The following is a 15,372-nucleotide window of genomic DNA, read 5'->3' as shown; positions in this document are numbered from 1 at the left end:
AAGTAAATTGTACTTTACGATTTATTTAATAGCTGCTGTTCAAGAGTTATCTATAGGAATGCTTGTTTGACCGAAGGATATATCATAAAAATGAACTTTGGTTTTTCTAATTTCCCGAATTGTCTACAACCCTCTATTAAATTTTTCTTTCTTTGCTGTGTAATATAACATTCCATATACAAAAATGCATAAAACATATGTACTGCATTAAGTGTGTATTTTTCAATTACGTTTGATAAAAATAACTGCTTTTCTACCTTTGTAATCAGATATCGATTTGCATATTTGAAAACAAAAAGAACAAGAAAATTTAGAATTGATTTCGTTTATGATTCATATTAGATTGTTGTCATCCATAAAGATTTGAACAGAGTCAAACATTTTCTTGATCTTTTGTCAAAAAAACTCTCCAGGTGTGAAGTGGTAGTAGGATGTAGTTTTTCACCTTCTGTGCAGAGGATGTGTTGATAAACAGGGCAGTAAGGAGAGCCTTAGATTCAGTATCTCCATTAGGTGGAAGGAACATCCATTACTCTTTTCAAGGGTGTCTTGGAGAGATAAAGTACTTTCCTGGATGAGGGATGAAGCTGATATTGAAATAGACCGATGAGATTATGTTTAAGTCAAACAAAAGAAAAATAGGACAGGCCTCTCATCTCCTGAATGAATGTTAAGCAAAGACCAACTTGATTTAGATATGTGAAAAATCTCTTGAGAGGTTGTGGAAGCAGCATGTAGGAGGATAAATGCATAACTCACATCAGTCTTTTCCGCATTAAAAATAACTTGGGCCATTTTGAAATCTTTCTTTCTTGCCCTGGGTTGTTATAAGCAACGTTAGGGGGAAAACCGACTCTGTCTTTAGGATTACCAGGAAAAGTTGAAAGCCAAATGCATCATTTTTCTTAAGATTTGTTTTTATTGAGGATAAATCATGTTTAACAAAGCTGCGTGAAAAAAAGGAACACAACAAGTACATTTTTTTTTCTGGGAATTTCCTCTGTCCTGACTGAAGACATTAAAAGGGGGTTTTGTGTCAGTATTTCCTCCTTAACTGTTCCTTGAACCTGGGTTATCTTTTCAGTATGCAGGAAGAATTTGGCACTAAGATAATAATAAATAAGTTACTGGGCACTTCCCTGGGTCCAAACATAATTGCTTCACATGCATAATTTTACAGTAACCTCATGGGAAATACTATTATCCCTGGTTTCCAGGTTGGGAAAACCAGAGATAATAGTTAGATCAGGCATTAGGTTAGGAAAGAGGCACAGAGAAAGGCCAAGACCTGCTAAGGTAACCAAACTATTGAGTGGCCAAGGTAGCATTCAAACAGGTTTGACTCCTGGGGACTCCTAATCACCACTTCCAGACTACCAAAACTCCTTAAACTTTAAATAGGAAGAAAAACTCACACTTCAAAAGGTGAGTAAGTTGAGATTTGCCTATTCTGGGGGAAGGAGAGGCTGGAATGTAAAAGATTGATGTTTGCAGCTTTTCCATTTAGCAAGACACTTAATCACTGTATGACTGGGGGAGGTGGACCTTGTTAAATGCTGGGAGAGTGAATACAACCCATCAATGGGATTACCCACTGTGGTCCTTTTCAGGAAGACACAGAGGCCTCGGTGGGTTCAATTTAGAGAGGCAGGACTGTTTTTTTGTTTTGTTTTGTTTTGTTTTGTTTTGTTTTTGAGATGGAATCTTGTTCTGTTGCCCAGGCTGGAATGCAGTGGCCTAATCTTGGCTCACTGCAACCTCCACTTCCCGGGTTCAAGTGATTCTACTGCTTCAGCCTCCAGAGTAGCTGGGATTATAGGCAGTCACCTCCCGGATAATTTTTTGTATTTTTCGTAGAGATGGGGTTTCACCATGTTGGCCAGGCTGGGCTGGTCTCGAACTCCTGACCTCAGGTGATCCACCCGCCGCGGCCTCCCAAAGTGTTGGGATTACAGGTGTGAACCACTGCGCCAGCCTGTTTCTTAATATAATAAGTTTTTTAAATTCCTGGGGTCTTGGCAATGTCTAAGATTCTGCCTCACAGTTTTCAGGAACTGTTTCCCTTTGTTCTTAATTAAATCTCTTTGCTACTGGAGTCTTTGCCTTTGTTCGCCTTGCTAGTTGGTACATTTCTTCTGTTCCATTGGCGCTTTTTGTTTTGAAGTAGTGCTCAAAAATAAGTTTGGTAGTAAGAATATGGTGAAGACTGTGACGAACAGGGTTAAACCAGGTTGAAGGAAAGAGCAGAATGGGGAAAATTTGAGTTGAAAACAGCTAGCAGAAACCTGATGGCGCAAATTCAACCCTAATCTCATGTTTTGGCACTTTTGAACTATAGCAAGCATAAGGGCTCAAGTCTTATCTAGTTGAAGCTAACTTGGGTCTTTGAGAATAGTACATCTCAAAATTAAACACTTTCTTAGTCCTTATTGTTAAACAAGTTGTTTTTGGAATTATTGTCTTATTTGTCTGAATTAAGTGTGCTGCAGGACTTATAGGATCTGATGGATGATTTGCCTAAAAGTCCAGGTCAGCCTTAGGGCATTTAAGTGCTTGGTCCAGCCACTTTCTGAAAGTTGACTGAAATATGTTGCACACCAGGGTAGAGGAGGACAAGTTTACTAGATGTCATTTTTAACCTGCTTGTCTTCATCTCTGACTGTAGAAATGTTTATTCATTGTAAGTCTGCCATAAATAGAGAACAGAGTTTATTTTTTGATCATTTAATTTCTAGGAGCTATTGAAATTTCACTGCTACCTGCTTTTAAATAAGCACCAACAAACATTTATTGAAAGGGCTTTAAGGTATAGGCCAAAATTTATTCAATTGCTAATGGTATGTTTTCTGTAAATGAAAGCAAAAATATGTTCAAGTATATAATATTAAATATTAACATTCAGAAACTGTTGGAGAAATATATATGGCTTTCTTATACCAGACTATACCCCAGACATGAAAACAAGACTGTTAAACAACATCCTGTGCTACCTAAAGTTTGAGCCTTCTATGTATCAGCTTCTGCCATAATAACTTTGAACTATGACTATTAAGTATATTAAGAACTTTGAGTAGGGGAGGCACTTTTAATCATTCGTTTTTATGGCATATGTACTGTAATACCTGTGTGTTGCAAATCCTGGTGTTTAAAAGTCTTTTTGTGTATTTGAGCATGTAAGTTTATTTGGCCCAAACTGTTGGTACTAGTAAAGACAAGTTCAGGGCATTAAGTAGGACTTGGACTTACAGCACCAAGTTCGTCTTTCTTTTTTTTTTTTTGAGACAGAGTCTCATTCGGTCACCTAGGCTAGAGTGCATTGGTACAATCTCGGCTCACTGCAAGCTCTGCCTCCCGAGTTCAAGCGATTTTCCTGCCTCAGCCTCCCGAGTAGCTGGGATTACAAGTGTGCGCCGCCACGCCGGGTTAATTTTTGTATTTTTAGTAGAGATGGAGTTTCACTGTGTTGGCCAGGCTGGTCTCGAACTCCCGACCTCAGATGATCCGCCTGCCTTGGCCTCCAAAAGTGCTGGGATTATAGGCATGAGCCACTGTACCTGGCCTCCAAGTCCATCTTTCAAAGGCCCTGTTGATAATTGACTCTTGAGAGTCATTACAGTCCATCAACAGCCTATATTCTGAATATATATATATATATTTTTAAATTCTAAGGCAATGCTAAGTAGCCATTCCAAATAAGGTTAGAACTGAGACTTTAGGGCCTGTATTATCAGTTGTACACTGACAAGCTCTGAACTCTATTGCTTTTTCAAATCAGAGAAGAAAAATGAGTAAGAAAAGAAAAATAGGCCCGGCGCGGTGACTCACGCCTGTAATCCCAGCACTTTGGGAGGCTGAGGTGGGCGGATCACGAGGTCAGGAGATCGAGACCATCTTGGCTAACACAGTGAAACCCCATCTCTACTAAAAATACAAAAAATTAGCCGGGCGTGGTGGTGGGCGCCTGTAGTCACAGCCACTCAGGAGGCTGAGGCAGGAGAATAGCGTGAACCTGGGAGGCAGAGCTTGCAGTGAGCCGAGATGGTGCCACTGCACTCCAGCCTGGGCAACAGAGCGAGACTCTGTCTCAAAAAAGAAAAAGAGAAAAAAGAAAAGAAAAATATGGATCACTTTGGCTTTGAGGCCTCCTCTGAGTTTATAGTTTTTACCTTCTGTATTACTTAGGTGATCCTCTCTAATGGCATTTTAAATCTTTCTTGATACTTGTCTTACTTATCTATCTTTTTTTTTCTCTAAGTAGATAGCTCCTTGAGAGCTGTGCATAGAATTTATAGATATATATGTATTTTAAAGTAAGATACAATTTACCTACCATACAGTTCACCCATTTAATCTAATTCAGGGTTATGCAACCCTATGAACCCTATGAATTTAGTGGTTTATTCATAGGGTTATGCAACCATCACTGTAATCAATTTTCAACACCCTCAAAAGGAACCCCATATCCATTAGCAGTCACTTCCCATTTCCTCTCAACTCTCCTGACCCCTGGTAACTACTCAGTTATTTTCTCTATCTGTGAATTTGCCTATTCCGGACGTATGATGTAAATGGAATGGCATGTAAATGTAATCATACAATATTTATCCTTCTGCTGCTGGCTTCTTTTACAGCAATGTTTTCAAGGTTTAAAAATGTTGCAACTTGTATCAATAGCATCATTCCTTTTTATGGCTGCATACTATTCCATTGTATGGCTATACCACATTTTATTTATCCAGTTGATGATCATTTGAGTTGTTTCCACTTTTTATATTTCCGTTTGTTTCTTACGGTAGTGGTTCTCAAGCTGTTGTATATTAGACTCACCATCAGTATTTTAAAAACTAATGCCCAGGCCATATCCCTCATGAGATCAAAATCTCTGGGGGTGGGGCCCAGGCATCACTATTTTTTTAAGGTTCTGAGGGGAGTCCAATGAGCAGTCAGGTTTGAGAGCCAGTGCCCTAGGGCAGCAGTCCGCAGTGTTTTTAGCACCAGGGACGGGTTTTGTGGAAGATAGTTTTTCCATAAAAGGAGGTAGAGGACGGTTTCAGGATGAAACTGTTCCACCTCAGATCATCAGGCATTAGATTCTCCTAAGGAGCCAGCAACCTACATCCCTTGCATGCTCAGTTCACAACAGGGTTGGGGCTTCTCTGATAATCTGCTGCTGCTAATCTGACAGGAGGTGGAGCTCAGGTGGGAATGCTGGCCTACAACTCACCTCCTGCTCTGCGGCCTGGTTCCTAACAGGCCACTGACCCGTCTGTAGCCAGCAGGTGGGGACCCCTGCCCTAGGAGACCCACCTCAATGCTTGGTACCCATTGAAGTATATAGTGATTTAGAAAACTGGTTAGGATGTCTTATTTAAATCATGAAAGCAAGTGCTTTTGTCTTTGATCATTGCCCTTCACAGCCTTACATTTAACACCTACATTCAGGAACTGTGTTTCAAGGTGCCTGGCGAGTGTTTGAAACTCACTTAGTATATATAACCTGAGCTCATTAAACCCCTCCAGAAGATTTGGGTAACTTTGTTATGAAAGGGCTTCTCTGAAGTGGGTCAGTAGGATTGTTCCGTGTTTTTTCAGGAATGTGGCCTGTGATAACTTGCAATCTAGGTTATTTGGAAATAGCACTGAGAGAAGCCAGTGAGGACAGAATGCTCAGAAGCTTGGGATAGGTGTTGGACATCCTGGAGGCCAGGATGGAACACCGTCTTACTCTAGGAATCCGTGTTCCTGGGCCTCATTATCTTCCTCCATTAAAAACAAAGACTTAAATCTCTATAGCAACTTTTAGCAACTTCATTTTTTGGTTCTCTGTATCTACCTGATAAAGTCCCACTTTGTAGTGACTCCCACTTATGTTTACCTGAATGGCTTTTGGGTTGACGTATTTGGAAACTGGGGCTAGCTTCCAAACTGTTGCCAAATTGTGTGTGGGTGTGCGTGCCACAGCGCAGCGTTCCCACTTGACAGACTTGACGGTATGGTGGTTGGGGGCTTGTGAAGCTGGTTTAGCCCCAGCCCTATACACCCACCCCACAGATGGTGCAAACAGGCCCAGAAGAGAGTGGGTAACTGTCCACTGTGGCCTCCACAGCCAAGGTTGCCAGGCAGAGCTCTCAAGGCCCAATTCCAGTCTTGTCTTTGACCATTGCCCCTTTGGGAGGGGGGAGGTGGATTTGTCACCTTTCTGGAAGCATGCTTTTCTAATTCTAATCATCCGTAGTTTGTTGCTTTAAGATTTAGAAAATGGTATCCTGTTATTTTACTTGTTCTTAGGAGTTTCGTATTGAATGATGTACATAATGTGATTCATGTACCTCAAAACAGAAGGACTTCAGTTAAGATTTAGGCTGTATGCAGCATACACTTCTTGAATTTTCTCATTCAATGTCCTTTCCTTATTTATTTATTTATTTGTTTATTTATTTATTTTGCAGGAATGTGGCGGACATTCAGAGTAGATTAGTACCTTCAATGTCTGTGTGAAAGAAATGACCTTAATATGAGGACAGTATTGACTGTGTATGTAGCGGGCCCACTGATAAGGTGTATAGAATTTTGCTTTATTTCAGACCTGACAATCTCTTGTCTGTTCTGCTTCCGCATAAAATTATAATACTGCACATGGATGTAAAACCCAATCTATTCCTTGCCTAAGGGACTAGAATAGAGGGAAGAATGATTATAGTTGTTTGTTGCCTTTTGTGAAGGTAACAGGCACAGAGGTATGATGCATGATGGAATTATATACCTTTTCTTCAGGTGCTTGAGGGCTAACTAAGGACCTGTACTTTTTTTTTTGTTTGTTTGTTTTGCAGTGCTGGGGCCAGGGAGCCTTGCTGTTGCATCTAGAGAGTATTGAAGAACCATGAATATTTCACAAAAAGAAAAAAAAAATTTTAACCATTAAAAGTGCTGGTAGTGACTTCCTCTTGCAAGTAAAAAACTCATTTTTTAAGGAAAATGAGAGTTTTTTACTTGCAATAGGAAAACTTGCCAATTTTTCAAGTTATTTTTTATTCTTGATGATTCTCAATGAGACATAGAGAATATACATAGAAAAAACAACCCTAGGCCCGGTGTGGTGGCTCACACCTGTAATCCCAACACTTTGGGAAGTCGAGGTGGGAGGATCATTAGAGACCAGGAGTTTGAGATGAGCCTGGGCAGCATATTGAGACGCTGTCTCCTCAAAAAATTAAAAAATTAGCCGGGTCTGGTGGTGCACACCTGCAGTTGTAGCTACTTGGGAGGCTAAGGTGGCTTGAGCCCAGGAGTTTGAACATGCAGTGAGCCATGATCATGCCACTGTACTCTAGCCTAGGCAACAGAGTAAGATCCTGCCTTAATAGAAAAAAGAAAAACCAACCCTAATGGCCTGGAACAGGGCTGGTTTACTTTGTGTCAGCTGCAGTGCCCCCACTCACCAACCCACATGTTCTTCTCCTGCTGGTTCCCAAGCAGAGACCAGGACCAAGGATGGGAATCATCCTGTGGTGCAGGTTGTATCTTATCCTCCGGAAACAGCACTTCACCCTCTGTTAGAAACTTCTTTACCACACTGCCTGTTTGGTGAAATCCTTAGGGTAGTGACTTCCAAATTGTGATCCAGGGGCCACCCCTTGGTGGGAGGATCAGGAAGGAGGGGGAATGCATCTTAAGAAAAGTTGGGGGAACCTCATATCTTATTGATCCTGAAAAGTAAAGTCTTTCTTCCTCAGAGAGATGCGGGTAGACATGACTCGCTTAGACAGAAACTCATTCGTCTCCCTCCCTTCTGCCCCTGCAGGACTCTTGGAAGTCTGGGGCCCCGTGAGCACGCAGCTCTTGCTCTGTGCTACAGGTTTCCAAAGTTCACTTGATAACAGTACAATTGTGCTGTAAATTGTGCAATAATGGAGACTGAGGAAACAATTAGTCTTTCATCTTGATTCATGTTACCAGCTCACTTCCTATGGTGTGAAAAGAACCAGCCTTTGGAGTTAGGAGTCATCTGAATACAGACAGAACTGGCAATATTACGGGGAAGAAAGGGGAAAATAAATGAACATTTTCAAAGACGTTAAGTCATTTGGCCAGGACCACACTGCTTGCAGGTAGCAGAACTGGGATTTTGACTGTCCATAATCCCTATTCTCTGCTTGTTTTACTCCTTCCCTCTCGTCTTTCTTTTTGCTTTGTCTGATGACCTACAGACATTCTGTCAGCTGCTAAAGGATGAGGGACTCCTTTATAAAGATTGACAGGACAGTGCCACTACTCAAAGAGCTCATTCCATGTGGACCAGTGGGGGCACGGTTGACGCATGGGCTGGACTTCTCTTTGGAGCGGAGGCCTGTTCCACCTTACAGGATCGTTGTGACAAGCAGAAAGCACCCCACCTCACCTCCATACAATTCCTAATGCTCCTGGGTGATACACCTGCCCCAGTGGAACCATGGTGGTGCATGGACTTCTAGGGACCATTTGAAGCCAGGACTTTGCTGCTTGTTCTTAGGAAATCTCAGAATATTACTTCCTTGTTTTTGGTAGGGAAGCCTGCCATCTCCCCAGGTGGCAGCCTCTTTATACCTTTTATCCTCACCTGAAGCAGGTGATGAGACAGAGGTCATGGAATATAATGAAAGCGCCACAAAGGTAGATTCTGGGTATATTTTATTTACTCAGGTAGAGTGGCTTGTCCAGATTCCTTCACGCAGAGCAACATTTGATATGGTAATTGTTACTGCTGAAGTTTGCCATTTCTCAGACCTATGACTGCAAGGAATTGGTAACAAAAGGATAAACTAAACATTGTTATTAATTTTCAGAGAGATAAAGTTAAAATCATGTATGTCATATCTCTCTGGGGCTTAACCACCTTTCCTGCTAGGCACTTTTTGAAGAAGTCTGAATACTGAGGTAAGAGAGTAAAGGGGGGAAAGTAAGTTTGCCCACTTCTCATCCTGTTTCTGACCATCAGCCTGAGGGCAGTAACTAGAGTCCACTAAGGAAATTCACTTAATCAGCAATTAATCAGTTGATTGTTATAATGTCCACACTGCAAAATTCTTTAAAGGATATTTGAAGATATTATCACATTTGTTCTCTTACAATCTATTTTATTGTTTATTTGAAGGGATGTGTGTTAATAGTTCTTAAGATATCATACTTTATTTCCAGTAGCATATCCAAGAAATAATTTAGAAGTATTGTTAATGGGAATGATGTTAAATAGTTTTTCTATGACTAGTAGTTGGGTCATATATGATATAAAACATGGTATCTTTGTTACTTAAGTAATTTGAACTCTAACCCCATATATCTTAGGTAGACAATGAAAATACTGAATTGTGAGTCTAAATAATATACACTTACTCATTCCACAAATATTTATTAGGTATATATACACCCTAGGAAACTTTCAGGGCATGAAACTGTTTTAATCTTCCAAGATAATGCAGCACGTATCCCCCTTGAGGGACATTTGTTTTTCAAATTGCTCCTCTCTGTCTCCTCTGCTTCGGATATGAGTTCTTCTAAGTAAAGACTGTATTTTAATCTTTTGTGTAGTTCTAATGTCTAGCGCCATGCCTGGTGCTTACTTAATAGTTGCTCAGTCAGTGTGAGGGTAAGTCCATTAACTGCCTCTAAGAACTTGATATTTTATATAAACTAGTCTGTGATACATGACAAGGCTGTGACAGTGCAGATGAGAAAATGTGACTTCTAACTGGGGTGCTCAGAGAGGATATCCTGGAGGAACTAGCATTTTAACTAGACTTTTCTTTTAAGCCGGTAAATTTTGTTTGGTTCAGGCTTCAGCTGGAAGCCCAAGCAATGGTGCAGGTATGAGCTGGACTATGACAGGATATTGGGCCAGTGGGGGTGACAAGGCTAACTTGGGGGTTGCCATAGAGGGTCTTCAGTGCTCATGTGCACTGTTTCAAGTTTGTACAGGGCATCTGGAAACCATGGAAGAAGGTTCTGGAAAGGGCAAGGCACGTAAACTGGATATGGATAGGAAGTTATTGTGGCGGGTAAATTGGAAGATGGACAGGTTGGAGTCAGGGAGATGTGAGCAGGCTCCTGCCAAGGTGTAGGTCTGAGCATTGTTGTGATGGCTTAGTTGGTTTGGCATCAGCACACATATTGAGAATCTGTCACTGTAACTCTAAATTGTATCCTTGCTAAACATGTAAAAAGAACTTCTTGGAGCCTCCTTTTTTAAGGAGGGAAGTGGGTTGTGCTCAAGCTTGCATGCTGTGCTGTTCCTGTGCTTTAACAGAAACTCATCCACCAGTGTGGTCATGGATGAAAGGAGAGGAAAAACTAGCCAGAAGTTGCCATTTTGCTTAAAGAATGGTTTCCTTTCTTCCTTAAGGTGGCACAGAGGGTTTCTCTCTTTTTGCCCTACTCTAAGATTGATCTACTATTTTCAGTAAATTCTAACAGTCTGATCCTTGACTTCCAATTACAATGATTAGCAATATTTGCCCAAGAAAAGAAAAAACAATTTCCTCTCTTTTCTCTCCTATGAGCTTTTCCTGTGAGCTCCAAGCAGACAGATGTGGATGTCTAGCAATGCTGTTAACAACAGCTGTGTCTGTTGGACTCTGCAACACTGGGCACGGTACAAAGTGCTCTGACAAACTCTTCTGCCCTTCGCAATCCTTACTACACCCTGTGAGGTGAGGAGCATTCTCCCTGTTTTATAGGTGAAGAGCTGAGGCAAAGAGAGGTTATGTCATTAGATTTTACAATAGGGTGTGCTTCCGTTTCATCATCTTTAGATTGATATTACTGTGACATCGTCTTCCTAGAATTAACTAAGTAAACTGGGCACAGGAAATAGCACATGGCATACCTTCAGCAAACGGTGGCTATGATCATTATCATCATTCCATTTCTTGAAAAAAAATCCCTCCTTATTTTTTTTTTTTTTTTTTTTTTGAGACAGGGTCTCGCTCTGTCACCCAGGCTGGAGTACAGTGGCGCGATCTCGGCTCACTGCAAGCTCTGCCTCCCAGGTTCACACCATTCTCCTGCCTCAGCCTCCCCAGTAGCTGGGACTACAGGTGCCCGCCGCCAAGCCCGGCTAATTTTTTGTATTTTTAGTGGAGAAGGAGTTTCGTCGTGTTAGCCAGGATGGTCTGGAACTCCTGCCCTCGTGATCTGCCTGCCTCAGCCTCCCAAAGTGCTGGGATTACAGGCATGAGCCACCGCGCCTGGCAAAAATCCCTCCTTGAATTTCAGCGTAAACACTCATGCCCTTTTTTGCTGTTTGCTATTGTCCTCTCATTCTCCTTGGTCTTCTTGGCCTTGTGTGAGGGCCTGGTTGTTGTGGAGACCGAGGTCTTCTGAAACAGAAAACCAACCCGTAGCAAGGCCTGATGTGTGCCCTAGAATGGCAGAGGCCCCACACGCTGCCCTGGCTTCCCTGGAAGACCCTCCAGCCTGTCTGCTGGATTTCTTGTCCTTACAGGGATTGTTAAACCATCTCATAGGATTCCTTTCCAGACTCGGCCCTTCACTTGTAGCAGCATTTCTTACTCTGAGGTTCTGGGCCTAGAAACCCAGTGTCCAAAGGTCTAGGGACAGAGAGAGTTTATAGAGAGTGGGAGTGCATCAGTGGAAGGCTGAATCCAAAGATGAACTGAGCTGGCCTGGGTGGCCTTGTCCTTTTGCCATCCTTGTAACCCTTTAAAGGCTTTAAGATACTTCTTTTGTAATAACTACCCCTAACTAAATTTGGCCAGAGCTGTGAAGGGAAAGAAAATCTAAGACCCTTGAGGGAGATGACAGCCGACTGTTTTACATTTTTACTACCTTTGTTGTTGCCATGCACAGCTGATACATAAACAAGCAATGGCTTCATCTTCTATTTTTTTATATACCGGTTGGACCCAGAACCCTAAAATGTAGATGCTTCTCATGGTCATTTGGCATTTGCAACAGGAGCTGAATTTATTAATAGTACTAATACCTCATCCTTGAGTTGTCCGATATTTTTAAGGGGCATTTGCATACTTTGTTTTTCATATGGAAAACTTTCCATAAGGGCTGGTATCATCTTGGCCTTCCATTGCAGGAACAGCACAGGAAGTTTCGGTGGCTAGGCCACAGTTACCCACACAGCTAGGTAGCAGCAGAGACCCCACCTGGCACCCACCTGGCTTCCTAAGCCCATCGCACTGTGCAGCCTCCCTGAGGAATCCTAGAGTGGATAGGAACTCTGGTTCTTTAAGATGACCCTGAGTTGGATCTCACTGTCACCATTTATCAGATGGAGGGGGGTGTCTTCAGGCAAAAGTACTTAACCTCTCTTGTTTCTGTTTCCTTACTCCAAAATGGCAATGATCATACGACTACCCACCTGGGTGGATTGTTGTGCGTATGAAGGAAGTCACGGGGGCAAGTGGTTGGAAGAGTGTTGAGCACATAGAAAGTACAAGATAAATGGTGGCCATTGTGTTACTAGTTAGACTATATCATACTTGTCTTTAGCTGGGCTTAGAATCTTGACACTGTGATCTTTCATTCTCAGATCTTAATATGAAGGCTTACCAGGTAACCACTGCCCCAATATAATTATTTAGTGGGTTCATACATGTGAAAGCAGTTGAAATACAATTTCTGAACTCAAGGTTAATATATATCCTTAGTTGGAACAGGTAGTACTCTCCCAGCACCTAAAGCCCCTCACTTCTATCCGTTCTTCAAATGACCTTTGCAATAATCATGGTAATTGAGTAGCATCTGCACCATAACATTGTTGAATAGCATCAAAATGATCTGTTTAGCCATCATGAGCCCTCCTAGTAATTCAGACGCACACCAGCTCTTTCAGGTTATTGAGGTAGCTTTTATAAATAATTGCTAACAGTACAAATACTGTCTCGGGTATTTTGGAAGAGTGAATTTTCCCATTGATTTCAGTGTATCTTTAGGAAGTAATTTGCAAAACAGAAGAGTTTGGTTCAGGCGAACTCACCCCTAAGGAGTGTGGAGGGCCACATTGTAGGTTTACTCTGCACTGCCTCTCGCGCTTGAAATTTGGCTCATGCAACCGAGGAACTGAATTTTTAATTTTGTTAAATTTTGATTTAAATTTTAAAACAGAAGTAGTATAAAATATTTTTCTGTTAAATAGTCCTTGTAGTTTTGGTAAGACTACGTTTTGTGTTACCATGTTGGGTAAGATTTCTTGTAGCGTGTATTGTGTTTTGTCACCTCGTTAATAATTTTCTTATTTTGGTTGCATGTTAAAATAATTTTGGATATATTGGGTTAAATAAATATATTGTTAAAATTAAATTCACTTGTTTCTTTTTTTGTTGATGAGGCTAGGATACTAAAAAATTTAAAATTACCCGTGTGGATTGCATTATATTTCTGTTAGTGCTGCTTTAGCTGAAAGTAGCCTATTTAAAAAAAAAAAAATCATTATTTTCAGACTTACATTTGGACTTCATAGAATCAGAGGTATTTAGAGGAAGGGATCTTAGGGGTCACCTCACTCAGCTCCAACCTTTTGCAAGTGATAAGACCAAGACCAGAGGCTACTATAAGATGATTGACCTCCTCCCAGATGGGGACTGGATCCAGTGGCTTTATAGCTTTTGTGTTGGATCCTGGTTTTACTTGGAAACATAGCAGACATCAGAGCTGCAGAGAACTTCTACCAGATCCAGAGTGAAGAAAATGCCTTATTTATTCATTTATTTACTTATTTATGGAGACTGGGTCTTGCTCTGTTGCCTAGGCTGCAATACAGTGGCAGAAACATGGCTCACTGCAGCCTCAACCTACTGGGCTCCAGGATCCTCACGCCTCAATCTCTGGAGTAGCCAGAGCCACAGGTACGGGCCACCACGCCTGGCTAATTTTTTTTTTCTCTCTTTTGTAGAGACTGCGTCTTCCATGTTGGCCAGGCTGATATCAAAACTCCTGGGCTCAAGTGGTCCTCCTACCTTGGTCCCCCAAAGTGCTGGGATAACAGGTGTAAGCCACCATGCCTGTTTTGGCAGTTTTTAGGGGCCCACACTAATTTTGAGACAGGTCTGCACTTAATAATGTAATGCTAGAGGCTGGGCAGGGGAGATGATCTGCCTGAAAGGGCTGAGAACTGGGAGGCTCTTATTCCTATAGTCTTGAGCAAAGGCACAGTCTTAGAGAACCACACAATATTCAGAGCTTGCGGGTTGGAGAAGGAAAGTCCTCTAAAAAATAAAGAGTATGGGGGCCGGGGGCAGTGGCTCATGCCTATAATCCCAGCACTTTGGGAGGCCGAGGCAGGTGGATCACCTGAGGTGAGGAGTTCGAGACCAGCCTGACCAACATGGAGAAACCCTGTCTCTACTAAAAATGCAAACATGGCCAGGCGTGGTGGCGCATGCCTGTAATCCGAGCTACTCAGGAGGCTGAGGCAAGATAATTGCTTGAACCCGGGAGGTGGCGGTTGCGGTGAGCTGAGATCAGCCTGAGCAACAAGAGCGAAACTCTGTCTCAAAAAAAAAAAAAAAAAAGAAGAAAAAGAAAGAAACAGTACAGGTCAGACATTGGGCAATTTTCTCATAGCAGAATTTCATAGGCCATTAATTTGGTTACAGACTTGAATAGCACACAACAGTTCTCTAAGGGTCTGTTTTCAAAGTAATTCCTAATATTTAATGAATTTTTAAGTAATAGAAATTGCAATAGGAAAGTCTAGCTTGAAATCTAATTTGTGTTAGGTTGACCAGGTGACAACCAACCACCCCTGGATTCTGCTCAGTTAGCTGAGACCTGGGGCCAGTTGCCCATTTAGCATCTCAGGCCTCAGGATCCTCATTTATAAACCTGGAGTTTGGACTGCAGTCTCCATGATCACTGTCAGCTCTCCTTAGTCAGTTGGTTGTTCTAAATGTAGTTTAATTGCCAGTAAACACCTGTTCCTGAGTGATACATCTTTAGAAAGAAAGCCTTTTCCTGGTCTTTAAGGAGCCAGTAGATGGGTCAACCTGGCTGGACTTGCTTTTTCAAGTCTGCCTTGTCTATTAGAAAGGCCAAGCTTGCTGATTTTGCCTGTTACATTTGAGTGTTCCTGAGACTTTGCCCAACCTCGGTCTTATCTGCGGGTACCCCAGCCTCTGCATTCCTTGCCCCTACAAAATGTGTTGCAAGTACCAAAGGCACAAATGAAAATTAGCTTGGCTGGAGCATGGCTAGGCACACACCAGTGATTAAATAAATGCTGTTTGCTGGCTGACACTTCTGGAGTGGAAGTTGATTCCTTTTTCTTTTCTTTTTTTTTTTTTTTTTTGGTGGGGTAGGGCAGAGTTTCGCTTTTGGTGCCCAGGCTGGAGTGCAATGGCTTGGCGCCATCTTGGCTTGGCGCGA

The 15,372-nt window shown here is 41.9% G+C and overlaps 1 protein-coding gene across 8 annotated transcripts in view; it reads left to right on the top strand.

Moving 5' to 3' along the window:
• Positions 1–15,372, top strand: part of NFE2L2 (nuclear factor, erythroid 2 like 2) — a 35,683-nt gene that overhangs the window by 2,705 nt on the left and 17,606 nt on the right. The window lies entirely within an intron of this gene.

The sequence above is a fragment of the Theropithecus gelada genome, chromosome 12 (assembly GCF_003255815.1).
Source record: "Theropithecus gelada isolate Dixy chromosome 12, Tgel_1.0, whole genome shotgun sequence".
Taxonomy (NCBI): Eukaryota; Metazoa; Chordata; class Mammalia; order Primates; family Cercopithecidae; genus Theropithecus; species Theropithecus gelada.
The sequence above is the reverse complement of the archived record's forward strand: the minus strand, read 5'-3'. Positions and strand labels throughout refer to the sequence as shown.